General features: G+C 42.9%; 1 long non-coding RNA gene across 1 annotated transcript; it reads left to right on the plus strand.

The window, feature by feature from the left end:
• Positions 1 to 2,081: 2,081 nt before the first annotated feature.
• On the plus strand, positions 2,082 to 19,107 carry LOC148147969 (uncharacterized). The gene is made up of 3 exons (XR_015759272.1): positions 2,082 to 2,238; positions 7,667 to 7,789; positions 17,921 to 19,107. It is a non-coding gene; the product is annotated as an uncharacterized LOC148147969 (long non-coding RNA).
• Positions 19,108 to 19,408: the final 301 nt, after the last annotated feature.

The raw sequence follows: 19,408 nt of genomic DNA on the forward strand, positions 1-19,408 counted from the left end.
TTCTGCTTGTTTGTCCAATGTAGTGTTTGTTACAGTTCTTGCAAGGTATTTTGTCAATATTAGTTTTGCTTGTCCTGTGTAGGGTCTTTCAAATTCATTAGCTGCTATTTTAGTGTGTAGGTGGGTTCGTGGGCTACCATGATACCAAGAGGTCTGAGCATTCTGGCAGTCTTTTCTGAGATATCTTTGATGTAGGGGAGAGTGGCTAGGGTTTCTGGACGCATTTTGTCTGCTCGCATGCCCATGTGTCTGTCCTCACCATGCTGCAATGTTCCAGTGAATCACAGTGCAACATCTTCAAATTGTGAACCATTTGTAAACCCATTCCAATTTGCATATGAGACAAACAGATCCACATCAGATGCCATATCACTTGCCCTTCACTCCTCCCTAGAACATCTTGACACCAAGAAGAGCTATGTAAGAATCTTACTCATCAAATACATTCATCCTTCAACACTATTATCCCCTCGAGACTGATTAGTAAACTTAGTGATCTCGGACTAAGCCCCACTCTCTGCAACTGATCCTCAGTTTCCTGAACCACAAGCCACAATCAGTAAAGATTGGGGATAATATTTCATCCTCACTAACTCTCAACACTAGAGCCCCCCAGGGGTGCTTACTTAGCCCGCTATTGTACTCACTGTATACCCATGACTGGGTCACCAAATACTAGACTAAATGCCATTTACAAGTTCGCTGATGACATCACCATAGTCGGTCGAATCTCAGATAGCGACGAAACACACCACAGACGGGAGGTGGAAGACCTAGAAAAATGGTGCACTGAGAACAACCTAGCTCTCAATACCGGCAAAACCAAGGAACTCATTATTGACTTTTGGCGGGATGTTACTCATGCCCCCTCTACACATTAACAGCGCAGCGGTGGAACGAGTGGAGAGTGTCAAGCTCCTGGGAGTGGTCATCCACAACAAGCTTTCTTGAACTCTTCAAGTGGATGCACTGGTTACAAAAACCCAACAACGTCTCTTCTTCCTCAGGCGACTGAGGAAATTTGGCATGACGGTGAACATCCTTGCCAACTTTTATAGGTGCGCCATCGAGACCATTTGGATGTATCACTACCTGGTATGGCAACTGTACCATTCAAGATCGGAGACGGTTACAGAGAGTGGTGAATTCGGCCCAGACAATCACAAAGGCCAACCCCCCCCATCTATAGAATCCATCTACCAGGCCCACTGTCAAGGAAAGGCTGCCAATATTCTCAAAGATCCATCCTACCCTGGCAGTGTTTTTTACAACCTCTACCATCAGGGAGAAGGTACAGAAGCCTGAACACATGCATCAACTGGTTTTGAAACAGTTTCTCCACTACTGTGTTCGAATACTGAATGGGCTCTCAAACTCTTAACATTTACCTGTACCTGTGTTTTTGTTTTTGCCGCTGTTTACCTATTATTTATTTAACTATGCTACTTAACTCTGTGATCTGTCTGTATTGCTTGCAAGACAAAGCTTTTCACTGTGCCTCGGTACACGTGACAATAAATTCAATTCAATTCAATTTCTTCCCTTTCTTTTAACTTGTTGCAATATGTTATCGTGTCCTTTCTCCCCTCCCCCCATCCAAGTGGGACTGTTTGTCCTTTCAAGTCTAGCAGGAGACACACCATTGTGCTGCCTTTCTCACATTCCGATCACTTAATCTGAACTGTCAATATTTTATCTCCACCAGCACCCTACACCTACAACCCCCACACCCCTCCACCCCAAACTGTAGCATAAATGCTGCCCCCTCCACACTTCACTTCAACTCTGCTGAAGAATCATCTGGACTTGAAACATTTGTTTGCTCTCTCTCCATGGATGTTGCCTGACCCACTGTGATCTCCAGTAGTGGTTGCTTCGAGTTCAATTTGTATTGGTTAGAACCACCCCAAAACAATGTAATCATAAAACCTTAGATTCAAGTCAAGTTATTTATCAAGCATACTAATGAATCTTCCTTTGGGAATTCATACAATTAATGTTTAAACCTGAATTAATTGTTTGGATCTCAGATTTGTAAACCTCAACCTATTTTCTTTCTTACAACAGGCGGCACAGTGGCTCAGTGGTTAGCACTGCTGCCTCACAGCGCCAGGGACCCAGGTTTAATTCCAGCCTCGGGCGACTGTCTGCGTGGAGTTTGCACATTTTCTCCGTGTCTGCGTGGGTTTCCTCCGGGTGCTCCGATTTCCTCCCACAGTCCAAAGATGTGCAAGTCAGGTGAATTGGCCATGCTAAATTGCCTGTAGTGTTAGATGCATTAGGCAGAGGGAAATAGATTGGGTGGTTCACTCTTCGGAGGATCGGTGTGGACTGGTTAGGCTAAGGGGCCTGTTTCCACACTTTCGGGAATCTAATCGAATCTAAACTGACTTGCATCCTGTAAATAGATGTAAATAATGCAGGAGGCGGGAAGAATACAGCAAACCAGGCAGCATCAGGAGATGGAGAAGTCAACGTTTTAGCTATAACCCTTCCTCAGGAAGGTGATGAGTGTACAACCCTGGTGGGAGAAATATTCAATGAAGTCTGAATTGGAATGAAAACTGTTTAGATCAGAGCAGGGGTCAGAGTAGGGATGGAGTGAGGGTGGAGTTAGAAATAGAAAGATGATTGGCTTCTCAGTTGTTTTTGACAAACATTTAATGTTTTATGCATAAACCCATATCTGTCCTGAGAGTTTTAATCTATTAGCATTTCCAGCAGTTCAGCAGATAATAATGTGATCCATTTTCCTGAGCACTGTCACAGCAGGAGCAGTTTAGCCAACCTGAGAGAAGCTGATATATGTTTTGGGAATCTCTGTTCCCATGGTTTTAACTGTTCACATCCACAGGACATAAAAGGACAGCTATTTTGACATGCATTCATGTGCTTTGAGAATAACAGCCAATATCCAAGGCTGTTTCAGTTATGAAGCAATGAAAAAGCGCAGCCAGTTCTGAAGGTCAAAATCATTAAAGTTATAGCTATGCCAGCACTCAGTCAAGCATGCTCTATTAAAGTCTTCATCGAAAAAAATGATGTTCACAGTCTGCAGCTAAAGATTTCTTTCATTGAAATTGAGAAACCTATGGGAAGAACCAAGTGAATGGTCAAGGTTAAAAAACAGAGGAGAGATGACTAAACCAATTTATGCTGCTCATGTGAGTGACCCTTGGAGTCTAAAAGCCTGTAAACTGTGAGAATAAAGGAATTCAGAGATAATCTATTCCAGGGTAAAAGTAGATAAGTCCCAAAACAGGCACAGGGATTGTGCTATACAATTAACCAACAATGTTTCCTCAGAATTCAATTACGTGAATCCGGAATGCAACCTTGTTAAACATCCTATTGACTGGCAGATTTCCTAAACAAGGGTGAACTCAAATCAACCTGCACTACTGAAAGCTAGCCTGTATCTCTTAAAGGAGTGGTGCAGCTCACTGAAGTTGGTGCGTGGAGTCATTCTAAAAGTCAGTTTGACCTGGAAAAGATACAAATATGGCGCAAAAACATGGAGTGTACATTTCAAGGTTCAAAGCTAAAAATCAGACAACACCAGGTTATAGTCCAACAGGTTTAATTGGAAGCACACTAGCTTTCGGAATGTCGCTCCTTCATCAGGTGGTAGTCTAACAAGTGAATGTCAGGTTAAAAAACAGAGGAGAGATGACTTAAACCAATTTATGCTGCTCATGTGAGTGACCCTTGGAGTCTAAAAGCCTGCAGGTCAAAGTAGCTGTCCTTTTATGTCCTGTGGATGTGAACAGTTAAAACCATGGGAACAGAGATTCCCAAAACATATATCAGCTTCTCTCAGGTTGGCTAAACTGCTCCTGCAATGGCAGTGCTCAGGAAAATTGAAACAGACCCTTCGGTCCAACTAGTCCAAGCTGAACAGACATCCCAACCTAATCTAGTTCCACATGTCAGCACTTGGCACATATCTCTCTAAACCCTTCCTATTCATATAACAACTCAGATGCCTTTTAAATGTTGCAATTATACCAGCCTCCACCACTTCCTCTGGCAGCTCATTCCATACACGCACCACTCTCTGTATGAAAATGTTACCCCTTAGATCCCTTTTATATCTTTCCCCTCTCACCCTAAACCTATGGCCTCTAGTTCTGGACTCCCCTACCCAGGGAAAAGACTGTCTGTTTATCCTACCCATGCATCTCATGATTTGATAAACTTCTATGAGGTCACCCCTCAGACTTCGACGCTCCAGGGAAAACAGCCCCAACCTATTCAGCCTCTCCCAATAGCTCAAATCCTCCAACCCTGGCAACATCCTTGTAAGTCTTTTCTGAACCCTTTCAAGTTGCACAACATCCTTCCAATAGGAAGGAGACCAGACCTGCATGCAACATTCCAAAAGTGGCCTAACCAATGTCCTGTACAGCCACAAGATGACCTCCCAACTCCTGTACTCAATGCTCCGACCAATAAAGGAAACTATTCAAAATGTCTTCTTTATTATTCTATCTACCTGCGACTCCACTTTCAAGGAGCTATGAACCTGCACTGCAAGGTCTCTTTGTTGAGCAACACTCTCTAGGACCTTACCATTAAGTGTATAAGTCCTGCTAAGATTTGCTTTCCCAAAATACAGCACCTCGCATTTATCTGAATTAAACTCCATCTACCACTCCTCAGCCTATTGGCCCATCTGGTCAAGATCCTGTTGTAGTCTGAGGTAACCTTCTTTGCTGTCCACTAGACCTCCAATTTTGGTGTCATCTGCAAACTTACTAACTGTACCTCTTAAGCTTGCATCCAAATCATTTATGTAAATGACAAAAAGTAGAGGACCCAGCACCGATCCTTGTGGCACTCCACTGGTCACAGGCCTCCAGTCTGAAAAACAACCCTCCACCACCACCCTCTGTCTTCTACCTTTGAGCCACTTCTGTGTCCACATGGCTAGTTCTCCATGTATTCCATGAGATCTAACCTTGCTAATCAGTCTCCCATGGGGAACCTTGTTGAATACCTTACTGAAGTCTATAAGGATCACATCTACCGCTCTGCCCTCTTCAATCCTCTTTGTTACTTCTTTAAAAAACTCAATTAAGTTTGTGAGACATGATTTCCCACGCACAAAGCCATGTCACGTATCCCTAATCAGTCCTTGCCTTTCCAAATACATGTACATCCTGTCCCTCAGGATTCCCTCCAACAACTTGCCCATCACCGACGCCAAGCTCACTGGTCTATAGTTCCCTGGCTTGTCCTTACCACCCTTCTTAAACAGTGGCACTACGTTTGCCAATCTCCAGTCTTCCGGCACCTCACCTGTGACTATCGATGAAAGAAATATCTCAGCAAGAGGCCCAGCAATCACTTCCCTAGCTTCCCATAGAGTTCTAGGGTGCATCTGATCAGGTCCTGGGGATTTATCCACTTTTATGCATTTCAAGCCATCCAGTACTTCCTCCTCTGTAATCTGGACATTTTTCAAGATGTCACTATCCATTTCCCCACATTGTATATCTTCCATGTCCTTTTCCTCAGTAAACAATGATGCACTTAATTTCTCCCCCATCTCCTGCGGTTCCTCGCAAAGGCCGTCTTGCTGATCTTTGAGGGGCCCTATTCTCTCCCTAGTTACCGTTTTGTCCTTAATGTATTTGTAAAAACCCTATCAACTCTCCTTAATTCGATTTGCCAAAACTATCTCATGTCCCCTTTTTGCCCTCCTGATTTCCCTCTTAAGTATACTCCTCCTGCCTTTATACTCTTCTAAGGATTCACATGATCTATCCTGTCTACACCATACATATGCATCCTTCTTTTTCTTAACCAAACCCTTAATTTCTTTACTCATCCAGTATTCCCTATACCTACTAGCCTTTCCTTTCACCCTAACAGGAATATATTTTCTCTGAATTCTCATTATCCCATTTTCCAGCGATCCCTTTAACTGCGAACATCTGCTCAGCTTTTGAAAGTTCTCGACTAATACTGTTAAAATTAGCCTTTCCCCAGTTTAGAACTTCAACTTTTAGATCTGGTCTATCCTTTTCCATCACTATTTTAAATCTAATAGAATTATGGTCGCTGGCCCCAAAGTGCTCCCCCACTGACTCCTCAGTCACCTGCCCTGCCTTATTTCCCAAGAGTAGGTCAAGATTTGCACCTTCTCTAGTAGGTACATCCATATACTGAATCAGAAAATTTTCTTGTACATGCTTAACAAATTTCTCTCCATCTAAACCCTTAACACTATAGCAGTCCCAGTCTATGTTTGGAAAGTTAAAATTTCCTACCATAACCACCCTAGTATTCTTACAGATGGCTGAGATCTCCTTACAAGATTGTTTCTCAATTTCTCTCTGACTATTAGGGGGTCTATAATACAGTCCCAATAAGGTGATCATCCCTTTCTTATGTCTCCGTTCCACCCAAATAACGTCCCTGGATGTATTTCTGGGAATATCTTCCCTCAGTACCGATGTAATGCTATCCCTTATCAAAAACGCCACACCCCTTCTCTGTTGCCTCCCTTTCTGTCCTTCCTGTAGCATTTGTATCCTGGAACATTAAGCTGCCAGTCCTGTCTGTACCTGAGCTATGTTTCTGTAATTGCTATGATATCCCAGTCCCATGTTCCTAACCATGCCCTGAGTTCATCTGCCTTCCCTGTTATGTCTCTTGCATTGAAATAAATGCAGTTTACTTTATCAGTCCTGCCTTGTTTTCTGCTTTGATTCTCCCTGCCCTGGCTATTTGACTCGCTTCTTTTGTCAACTATACCAATCTCAGATTGAATTCTTTCCTCAGTATTCCCCTGGGTCCCACCTCCCCCTCTTTCTTACTTGTTGAAACCCTCCCGAGCAGCTGTAGCAAATCTCCCTGCCAGTAGATTAGTCCCCTTCCAATTCAGGCGCAATCCATCCTTCTTGTACAGGTCACTTCTATCCTAGAAGAGGTTCCAATGATCCAAAAATTCTGCAAACCTCACAACTAATACCCACGCTTCCTTCTCTGCAGCCCCCAAAATGAAGAGGGTGTCCATCACTGAGTCCCAGAGCAAAGAGACAGCGATAGAGTGAAATAACACAAAAGGGAAAAGAAAGACAAAGAGGCTGAAAGAGTTTGGGTTGAAGTCAATCAAAGACACAAGAAGTGGAAATGGGAAACTGAAAAAGCTGAAGGAAGAAAAAGTCATTAAAAAATCAAAAATTCACATTCTACATCTGCTGTTAGTCCATTGCTCCATCCATAGCTTTGATGAAGGGATTGTGCGTCTTCTTAGACTTTCCTCTGGTTCTCATGTCTTCACCCTTCTCCTTAGCCCTGCTTCAAAACCACCAAAGCCTTTGGTGAAGCCTGGCTGAATCTCATGTATATCCAGTACACTCTCTTCTCACCTGCCAGTTAAAGTCAATCTTCTTTTCACATTTCTGTAGTCTGCTCAGTGATCTTTGGTCAGTCATGAACTGGGAATAACGAGAGCAGCTTGAAAGGGAGTGTTCAGATTCTGATATGATGGCCTACCCAATACAGTTGCCAGGTTGTCCCCCTGCTCAGGGTTCTGTTTCCTGGAGGATCTTTGTTGCTTGCAGGGTAGTCCAACCAGAAGATGTGTATGTTCTTTCATTGGCAATGCTAATAATATGTCTGAAGCTCTTTCATTCGTTGATGTTGCACCATGCAGGCTTTGCAGCGATGTTGGAGTTTCTGGATAACAAATACTTTGCAAACTGCAACTATCAACTCCTTAAACGCCTCCTGCTGACAAACCAATATTGAAGCCTAGAGGAGAGATCAAATGCAATTGGTAAGAAAATATAGTCAAGCAGATCCAGTTGTGTACTGACAAGAATTACATAAGTTTCTACCAGGTAACAAAAGCCATTGATTGTCCACACCCATTTGGTCCCACACCAGTTCTCGCTGCTGATAGGTCCACCCTACTCACAGTCAGTGATTTCATCAGGACCAGGTACAGAGAGCTTTTTGAGGCTACTCTCAACCATGACTCACTGACCCTGGATACTGCCCTCGATTGATATGCCTGTACCCAATGGACAATTTCCTTGCTAAAGTTTTTTCCTCAGATGTAATTCACTGAGCCATTGCAGAAGCTGAGAAACAGGTAGGTCCCTGCAGCTACTCACTCATAACAGATACATCAGCTAATCAGGTTGCAGTTCATTAACTGACATACAACCAGACACAACAGAATAATTAGCAGGCGACAGGCTTGGCTGGATGTTTCACCCTGATGAAGGAATCAATCATCATTATCATGACAATAGACCTGATTGACACGACGAGCAGGGCCGGTAATGTAGATTACAAAATGCTGATGTATGATGCTCCTACTCACACCCCTTGTACCACATGGTCCAACACCTTTTGATTTACACTACAAATGGTGTAAGCGCTTACATCTTACTTTCATCCCACTTTTGACACTATAACCATGCCATTGAGCCTTTCTTCTCTGTCCTCTCTGGAGAGCCTCAAACTGCTGTCTGTCAGTCTGTGTCCTCCTATGATCCAGCCCAGACTGTTACCACCCATCCTGAAACACAACCTTCTAAGGTTAGAGCTGTTTAAGGGTGTCTCTCAAGGTCATCCACAATCTCCCACCAACCATGATACTAGGATAGCACAGCATAGGAACATTAGGATAGGTACAGACAAATGGAAGACATGGTAAGAGAAAATACAAATAGGTAGGCCTTTGGGTGAAATACTGAACGCTTTCATTTTGAAAGTTGCTTTGGTACATTTGTTATAGTTCAAGTGGATTATAGCTAATCCCTGTCACATCCCCATGGCAACTCCCTGACCAATCAGAGTCAACTAGCCTGGTTTGAATTTAGTTAGTTAACTAAGACAGTTATCAGTTCCTGCTGCATCTCCTTGCCAACCACAATTCAATCACTATGTTTCTCGTGCTACAAAAATGGTCATTTTCTTTCTGCATTGGTTTTCTTGCCTTTCAGTCCTGATGTGTATGAAATGAAGCACGCCAGTTTTAATCTCGATGCATGTTGTTCACTTTGCTAATATCGTGCATTTATCTGTTTTGGATTTCATCTGCAATGGTTAAGTCTGATTGATGGACTTCCAAAAGTCCTTTGATAAAATTTTAAAATCCATATCCTTGATAATAATTGTCGACAGGAGAGAGAAGACAAGAGATTTGTGTTGTGGTCTCTTGTACCACAGTTGGATGAGATGTTCATAGACAGTCTGGCTGGAAAGACAATTAAAGGTCTTCCTCTTTTTGTCCCTTCCACCTATTCTTCCCCTTCACCATATACTGAATGGCAGGTACACAGCCCTCTTGATGGATAGATTGTGCAGGATATTATCATGGCCTGAGTGAAGCACTGTGTTGTACACTGCAGGGCTGCACAGTCCAGGCAGTAGACTAATACTTAAGCAGGAAGAGCACAGCAGTTCAGGCAGCATCCGAGGAGCAGTAAAATCGACGTTTCGGGCAAAAGCCCTTCATCAGGAATACAGGCAGAGAGCCTGAAGGGTGGAGAAGTGAGTGAGAGGAGGGTGGGGGTGGGGAGAAAGTAGCATAGAGTACAATAGAGCACAATAGAGCACCACTAATCCAGAATCTGGTTTCCAGCATCTGCAGTCATTGTTTTTACCCAATACTGAAGCAGCTCAATGGTCTACTCAATACTATTATGTGTGACGGTAGTCCTCACAATATAGGCACACTGCCTACTTAAATATGATTACTTATCAACGTCATCAGCCAGGTGGTTGGCAATTATTTCTTGTCATGCAGTTGGCACTGTTTCATCTTTTGTGGTGACTCAAATGCTGAAAGAACTATAGTCCTGCATGATGAGGGATGGTGACTGCCTCCAGAATACCAGCTGCTGACCTGCATGATGGACTGAGCGTTATTATATACCAGCTAGATGTGGAGGGAAAGGAACCCATTCTGGTTACAGTATATTTGAGGTAACATGCAGAGTCTGTGAGCAACATAGGTGCAGTCTGTAGTATCATGTACCTGTAACCTGATAAAGATCATACCTTCTCTGACTACTTCTGGAAAGAATGAAATGTGCTCAGCTTCCTTAGTGTACAATTTATTAGTGACATCCCCTGTGCAACAGTGGGTGTTGAACTGGATGATCTTGGAAATATCTCCTGGATGGGGAAGTGATGGCCCAGTGATATTATCACTGGATTGTTAACACAGAGATCCAGGTAACGTTCCGGGGACCTGGGTTCAAATCCCACCAACGCAGATGATGGAATTTGAATTCTTGAAATTCAAACTTAGTCTCCTCATCTTGCTGTCCTTGGATTAATCTCGGAAGCCTGCATTGCACTCCCTTTGTGTCACGTTATAAATATGGAACCAAAATTGTGAACAGTACTCCAGGTGCAGTTCTGCCTCAGCTACGTCAAGATGTCTTCACTCCTGTACTCAAATTTCCTTACAATGAAGGCTAATATACAATTTACCTTGCTAATTGCTTCCTAACTTTTGTGGCATGGTGGCTCAGTGGTTAGCACTGCTGCCTCACAGCACCAGGGACCTGTGTTCAATTCCCGTCTCGGGTGACAGTCTGTGTGGAGTTTGCATGTTCTCCCCGTGTCTGGTGGGTTTCCTCCAGGTGCTCCGGTTTCCTCCCACAGTCCAAAGATGTGCAGGTCAGGTGAATTGGCCATGCTAAATTGCCCATAGTGCTAGGTGTATTTGTCAGAGGGAAATGGGTCTGGGTGGGTTACTCTTCGGAGGGTCGGTGTGGACTCGTTGGGCCGAAGGGCCTGTTTCCACACTGTAGGGAATCTAATCTAACCATGATGCCAATTTGAAAAATGCAATGACCGTAATCACTTTTACAGCCATTCCTTACGTTTGTGTGCGTAGAAGCTGCATTTATTCACACAATTGTTCTTTTTGAACAAAAAGAATACAACCACATATGTATTTTTTGCAATGTGTAAAGTACTGAAGAGATAGCTAATCCCTGTCACATCCCCATGGCAACTCCCTGACCAATCAGAGTCAACTAGCCTGGTTTGAATTTAGTTAGTTAACTAAGACAGTTATCAGTTCCTGCTGCATCTCCTTGCCAACCACAATTCAATCACTATGTTTCTCGTGCTACAAAAATGGTCATTTTCTTTCTGCATTGGTTTTCTTGCCTTTCAGTCCTGATGTGTATGAAATGAAGCACGCCAGTTTTAATCTCGATGCATGTTGTTCACTTTGCTAATATCGTGCATTTATCTGTTTTGGATTTCATCTGCAATGGTTAGGTCTGATTGATGGACTTCCAAAAGTCCTTTGATAAAATTTTTAAATCTATATCCTTGATAATAATTGGAAATAGCAGTGGACCCCTCACAGAGCATTCTTGCATCCATCCTGTAGTGTCATAGAGTCATAGAGATGTACAGCATGGAAATAGACCCTTTGGTCCAACCCGTCCATGCCGACCAGATATCCCAACCCAATCTAGTCCCACCTGCCAGCAACTGGCCCATATCCCTCTAAACCCTTCCTATTCATATACTCATCCAAATGGCTCTTAAATGTTGCAATTGTACCAGCCTCCACCATTTCCTCTGACAGCTCATTCCATACACGTACCACCCTCTGTATGAAAAGGCTGCCCCTTAGGTCTCTTTTATATCTTTCCCCTCTGTGGTGTAAAATTCCAAGCAGTGGAATGTGGTGAAACGGTTAAAAATTATGTCCCAATACATGTGTGAATCTAACCGGAATGGAGGTGTTGCTTAGTCCCGTGTGAATCTTATTACACACCTCCCCGTGTGAATCTTCTTATCTGTATGTAACCAGAATGGAATGTGTTTTTTAGCCTTGCTCTGCTGTTCACATGAATGTTTATATCTGGAAAAGAGTATATCAGCTGGAAAAGTCTCCAGTTCGGTGAGTCTGCTCCGGGGTTACGTTTAACCGCCGAGCGTGGGTTGTTGGCAACCGCTCTACGAGAACTGACGGCTCCCAGTTCCGGTAACATGTAGAGTGAGTATAAGCCAGACCCGTTGTGGCGACGCTGCGGGGAATAAAATGCCCATATTCTAGCAGACTCGCCTCTTGGTCGTTTGTTCTGTGTCAGACTACTCTCCTACGAACCTGACCTTGAGAATTTTTTTAAAACATTTGGCGTAGTCGAGCAGGGTCAATCGCAATTGAGGAGAGATTTTGATACAGAACAATGTTTTGGAAAAAGACTAAGAAACCAGAAGAACAAACTGTGGAGGTCCCGACCGTCCCGGGATGGCATGGATGTGGGCATGTACGTGGCAGTTTGTTTGAGAGAGGATCCCAGTCCTGCCGAAGAACCCCTTGCCTGGGGTACAGCGGAGGATGTGGGCATGTAAGCGGAGTTAACAGAATTGAATGGGATTGAACTGAACTGAACTGAGTGGAACTGAAGTGAATCAAATTGAACGGAACAAAATGGAACTGAGCTAAATTGAATTGAAATGGACGGAACTGAATTGAACACAATTGAATTGAACTGAACAGACCTGAACTGAGCTGAATTGAACTACACTGAATTGACTGAACTGAAATTAACTGAAACGAATTGAACTGAATTAAGCATAATGTAACACATGTATTGGGCCAAGCAGTGGAATGTGGTGTAAAATTCCAAGCAGTGGAATGTGGTGAAACGGTTAAAAATTATGTCCCAATACATGTGTGAATCTAACCGGAATGGAGGTGTTGCTTAGTCCCGTGTGAATCTTATTACACACCTCCCCGTGTGAATCTTCTTATCTGTATGTAACCAGAATGGAATGTGTTTTTTAGCCTTGCTCTGCTGTTCACATGAATGTTTATATCTGGAAAAGAGTATATCAGCTGGAAAAGTCTCCAGTTCGGTGAGTCTGCTCCGGGGTTACGTTTAACCGCCGAGCGTGGGTTGTTGGCAACCGCTCTACGAGAACTGACGGCTCCCAGTTCCGGTAACATGTAGAGTGAGTATAAGCCAGACCCGTTGTGGCGACGCTGCGGGGAATAAAATGCCCATATTCTAGCAGACTCGCCTCTTGGTCGTTTGTTCTGTGTCAGACTACTCTCCTACGAACCTGACCTTGAGAATTTTTTTAAAACACCCTCTCACCCTAAACCTATGCCCTCTAGTTTTGGACTCCCCGACCCCAGGGAAAAGACTTTGTCTATTTACCCTATTATTGCTCCTCATAATTTTGTAAACCTCTATAAGGTCACCCCTCAGCCTCCGATGCTCCAGGGAAAACAGCCCCAGTCTGTTTAGCCTCTCCCGAGAGTTCAGATCCTCCAACCCCGGCAACATCCTTGTAAATGTTTTCTGAACCCTTTCAAATTTCACAGCATCTTTCCAATAGGAAGGAGACCAGAATTGCAAGCAATATTCCAACAGTGGCCTAATCAATGTCCTGTATAGCCACAACATGACCTCCCAACTCCTGTACTCAATACTCTGACCAATAAAAGAAAGCATACTAAACACTTTCTTCATTATCCTATCTACCTGTGACTCGACTTTCAAGGAGCTATGAACCTGCACTCCAAGGTCTCTTTGTTCAGCAACACTCCCTAGAACCTTACCATTAAGTGTATAAGTCCTGCTAAGATTTGCTTTCCCAAAATGCAGCACCTCGCATTTATCTGAATTAAACTCCATCTGCCACTTCTCAGCCGATTGGCTCATCTGGTTAAGATCCTGTTGTAACCCTCTTCACTGTCCACTACACCTCCAATTTTGGTGTCATCAGCAAACTTACTAACTGTACCTCTTGAGCTCTCATCCAAATCATTGATGTAAATGACGAAAGTAGAGGACCCAGCACCGATCCTTGTGGCACTCCACTGGTCACAGGCCTCCAGTCTGAAAAACAACCTTCCACCACCACCCTCTGTCTTCTACCTTTGAGTCAGTTCTGTATCCAAATGGCTAGTTCTCCCTGTATTCTGTGAGATCGAACCTTGCATATCAATCTCCCATGGGGAACCTTGTCGAACGCCTTAATAAAGTCCATATCAATCACATCTAGCGCTCTGCCCTCATCAATCCTCTTTTTTACTTCATCAAGAAACTCAATCAAGTTTGAGAGACATGATTTCCCACACACAAAGCCATGTCGCCTATCCCTAATCAGTCCTTGCCTTTCCAAATACATGTACATCTGTCCCTCAGGATTCCCTCCAACAACTTGCCCACCACCGAGGTCAGGCTCACTGGTCTATAGTTCCTGGCTTGTCCTTACCACCCTTCTTAAACAGCGGCACCACGTTTGCCAACCTCCAGTCTTCCGGCACCTCACCTGTGACTATCGATGATACAAATATCTCAGCAAGAGGCCCATCGATCACTTCTCTAGCTTCCCACAGAGCACTAGGGTACACCTGATCAGATCCTGGGGATTTATCCACTTTTATGCATTTCAAGACATCTAGCACGTCCTCCTCTGTAACAGTGACATTTTGCAAGATGTCACCATCTATTTCCCTACAGTCTATATCTTCCATATCCTTTTCCACAGTAAATATTGATGCAAAATACTTATTTAGTATTTCCCCCATCTCCTGCGGCTCCACACAAAGGCGACCTTGCTGATCTTTGAGGGGCCCTATTCTCTCCCTAGTTATCATTTTGTCCTTAATGTATTTGTGAAAACTCTTTGGATTCATCTTATTATATTTGCCAAAGCTATCTCATGTCCACTTTTTCCCTCCTGATTTCCCTCTTAAGTATACTCCTACTTCCTTTATACTCTTCTAAGGATTCACTCGATCTATCCTGTCCATACCTTACCTTTGCTTCCTTCTTTTTCTTAACCAAACCTCAATTTCCATAGCCATCCAGCATTCCCTATACCTTCCAGCCTTTCCTTTCACCCTACCAAGAACATACTTTCTCTGGGTTCTGGTTATCTCATTTCTGAAGGCTTCCCATTTTCCAGCCGTCCCTTTACCTGCAAACATCTGCCCCCAATCAGCTTTCGAAAGTTCTCGCCTAATACCGTCAAAATTGACCTTTTTCCAATTTAGAACTTCAACTTTTAGATCTGGTCTATCCTTTTCCATCAGCTATTACAAGGGGGCATAGCTTTAAATTAAGGGGGGGGTAGGTATAGGACAGATGTTAGGGGTAGGTTCTTTACTCAGCGAGTCGTGAGTTCGTGGAATGCCCTGCCAGTAGCAGTGGTGGACTCTCCCTCATTATGGGCATTTAAGCGGGCATTGGATAGGCATATGGAGGATAGTGGGCTAGTGTAGGTTAGGTGGGCTTGGATCGGCGCAACATCGAGGGCCGAAGGGCCTGTACTGCGCTGTATTCTTCTATGTTCTATGTTCTATTATTTTAAATCTAATAGAATTATGGTCGCTGGCCCTAAAGTGCTCCCCCACTGACACCTCAGTCACCTGCCCTGCCTTATTTCCCAAGAGTAGGTCAAGATTTGCACCTTCTTTAGTGGGTACATCCACATACTGAATCAGAAAATTGTCTTGTACACACTTTACAAATGCCTCTCCATCTAAACCCTTAACACTATGGCAGTCCCAGTCTATGCTTCGAAAGTTAAAACCCCCTCCCATAACCACCCTATTATTCTTACAGATGGCTGAGATCTCATTACAAGTTTGTTTCTCAATTTCCCTCTGACTATTAGGGGGTCTATAATACGATCCCAATAAGGTTATCGTCCCTTTCTTATTTCTCAGTTCCACCCAAATAACTTCTCTGGATGTATTTCTGGGAATATCCTCCCTCAGCACAGCTGTAATGCTCTCCCTTATCAAAAATGCCACTCCCCCTCCTCTCTTGCCTCCCTTTATATCCTTCCTGTAACATTTGTATCCTGGAACATTAAGCTGCCAGTCCTGCCCATCCCTGAGCCATGTTTCTGTAATTGCTATGATACCCCAGTCCCATGTTCCTAACCATGCCCTGAATTCATCTGCCTTCCCTGTTAGGCCCCTTGCATTGAAATAAATGCAGTTTAATTTATTAGTCCTACCATGTCCCTGCCTGCCCTGACTGTTTGACTCACTTCTGTTCTCAACTGTACCAGTCTCAAATTGATCTCTTTCCTCACTATCTCCCTGGGTCCCACCTCCCCACTTTACTAGTTTAAATCCTCCTGAGCAGCTCTCGCAAATGTCCCTGCCAATATATTAGTCCCCTTCCAATTTCGGTGCAATCCGTCCTTGTTCAGGTCACTTCTACCCCAAAAGAGATTCCAATGATCCAAAAATGTGAATCCTTCTCCCATACACCAGCTCCTCAACTATGCATTCATCTGCTCTATACTCCCATTCCTGCCCTCACTAGCTCATAGCACCGGGAGTAATCCAGATATTACTACCCTCGAGGACCTCCTTTTTAAATTTCTGCCTAACTCTCTGTACTCTCCCTTCAGAATCTCAACCTTGTCCCTTCCTATGTCGTTGGTTCCAATGTGGACAATGACCTCTTGCTGGCCCCTCTCCCCCGTGAGAACATTCTGCACCCTCTCTGAGACATCCTTGATCCTGGCACCAGGGAAGCAACACACCTTTCTGCTTTTTCACTGCTGGCCACAAAAACGTCTGTCTGTACCTCAGACTGGAGAATGCCCTAACACAATTGATCACTTGGAACCCTGTACTTCACTCATTCTCATATTCCCTCTCTAACTGGTTACCATGGTTTCAACTCGTCACATTGCTTATCCATTCCCCAAATTCTACTCTTTATTACAGCAACTTTTAGTTTAGTGTGTAAAACTTTTGTGAAAATATATCCAGTGCTTTTAGAAATATGATTACATAACTCCACACAGTTAGCCACAGCCAACTAAATTGTCAATTCACTAGAGCTCAACATGGGGTCTGGGCAGAAGAGAAACTGAAACAAAACATTCAATCCTTCTCTTTGTCCACAGTTATGCAACCGCACTAGAAATCATTAACTTATGATTTATGCTTGGTTCAACCATTTCTGATCAGAAGAAAACTTTTCTGTATTTCTCTCTATTGCCTTTTGATTCCTGATGTCATAAAATGGTTGGCACAATGGATTTAGACTCAGTTTCCACTCCTCTTTAGTATTGTAGGAGACAGATTTCTTCTTGTCTGCAGCATAAAAGCACAAAAATAGCTTAGAAATGAAGAAGAAGTTCTAAGCCTTATTTCATAAATGCAACTTTCTCAAGTTACTCTATAAATGTTAATGATTAAGGATTCACTTACTTATATGCTGAGGCCTTTTCTTAATGCAAAGAATAGTTGAAAGCTACCATTTGGGAGCATCAGACATTTACATCTTGATGAACATTTGGGCCCCATATCTCAGGAAAAACGTACTAGCCCTGCAGTGTGTTCAGAGGAGATGCACGAGAATGGTCCCAGAAATGAAAAGCTTAGCAATATCAGGAACGTTTGAAGACTCTGGGTTTATACTTGATGGAGTATAGAAGGATGAGGGAGGGTCTAATTGAAACATACAGAAAACTGAATGGTCCGGACAGGGTAAATGTTGGGAAGATGTTTCCATTGGTAGGAAAGACGTTTTAGAATGGAGATAAGGAGAAACTTCTTCAGCCAGACAGTGATAAATCTATGGATTTCATTGCCACAGATGACTGTGGAGGCCAGATCATTGAGTATATTAAAGACAGAGATTGATAGATTCTTGAGTATCAAGGTGATCAAGGGTTACAGGGAGAAAGCAGGAGAATGGGGTTAAGAAACATATCAGCCATGATTGAATGGCGGAGCAGATTCAATGGGCTGAATGGCCTAATTTGTGCTCCTATGTCTATTTCTTATGGTCTAAGTTCATTCTCAAAAATACTTCAACATTTTATCAACTATTTCAATAAGTACCACCAAGTCAGAAAGAATAATGTAGAGAAGTGTTGTCAAATTAAATGCCTCTGAAATTCTATATAATTTTCCTTTTTATTTTTACAGAATGTCATTTTGGTGAATGAAGAATAAATGGAGACCCTGAGCCTAAATAAAAAGATGTAAACCTTGCATGCAAACTGGGAGCTGTCAGAAACTATTTCAGGCGACTGAGTACTGACTGCTGAAGGAATGAATGTTTATTGGATACGAATGAAAACAATTTTGCACGAGATCATTATTCCCTCAGTGAGGTTGAGTCAAAATTAGTTATCTGTTCCTCTGTGATAATCGAACCAACTACTATTTTCACCATTTGACTTATGTAACATCGATGTTCCAGATTTCTATTATTTCCTGGAAGGTTTTAACGTGAGCTCATTTGAGTTAAGTACAGCTTTAACCCAGTCTTCTGAGCAGCAAGGAGCACCATGTAGTGAGACAGTTTCTAGGTGAAAGTTGCTATGGTTACAGACGGTGCTCATTGCTGGTGAGCACATACACTGGTAGAAGTATAGCTCTGGTTGCAATATCATCTCATTTATACTTCATATTTTGTACATGCAAGGTGACTATTGATTACATTGTTTGCTGGTAAAGTATATGTGATCCCCAATGAAAACAAAGTATGTTTGAAAGTAACCATTACTAAAGTATGCTTACTGGTAATTATCTGTAATGTGTGTCTCTGTAAAATTATACTCTTAGCTAGGTTAGCCAGTGACAGATCCACTTATTGAAAATGATTACCATTTTGTGCAATTATATTGGTAAATAACTACATTTCTTTCTGTAACAACAAATTGGTTTTACCTATATTACTCCACAAAACACAGTAAAAGTGTGATGGAATGCTTCATACTTCTCTGAATGAATGCAACTACAACAACACTTAAGAAGCTTGACACCATGACGACAAAGGTATCAGTTTGATTAGTATCCCATCTAGCACTTCAGCATTCCTTCCTTCCACATTAGTGCAATGCAGTTTCAGTTGTATCATCTACAAGATGCAGTGCAACACTGGAAAACTACGTAGCCCAGAGGTTATCAGCCAACATTACAGTCCTACAAAGAGGTGGAGACAAAATCATGGTGGGTGAACTGCCTCCAATAAATTCTGAGCTGCGTGGATTTCACCCTGGTTTCCTCTGCTGAATACATTCCAGACTAGCCAAGTTCAGAATTCAAGCCAGAAAATTGCCAACTGTTAAGTGGGTAATTTTAAAAAGGATTACTATCAGTTGAATCTGTTCAAGTGGTAATTGTAAAATCAGAGTCTTTATCTTACTCAATGAATAAAAGGCATGTTGTTTACCAGCAGTTACTCTTTGAGATTATTTCATTCACAAGGCCAAACTATTGGTCCTTGTCTTTGCACAGGCTTGAGTAAGAACCTTGGACATGTTGTCTGGATGGCAACCATCATTATTTACCAAAGTAAATAATGGGGTGGCATGGTGGCTCAGTGGCTAGCACTGCTGCCTCACAGCGCCAGGGACCCGGGTTCAATTCCTGCCTCGGGCAACTGTTTGTGTGGAGTTTGCACATTCT

Source organism: Chiloscyllium plagiosum, unplaced genomic scaffold (genome assembly GCF_037043375.1).
Source record: "Chiloscyllium plagiosum isolate Xiang-an unplaced genomic scaffold, Cpla_swu_hap1 HiC_scaffold_14, whole genome shotgun sequence".
NCBI lineage: Eukaryota > Metazoa > Chordata > Chondrichthyes > Orectolobiformes > Hemiscylliidae > Chiloscyllium > Chiloscyllium plagiosum.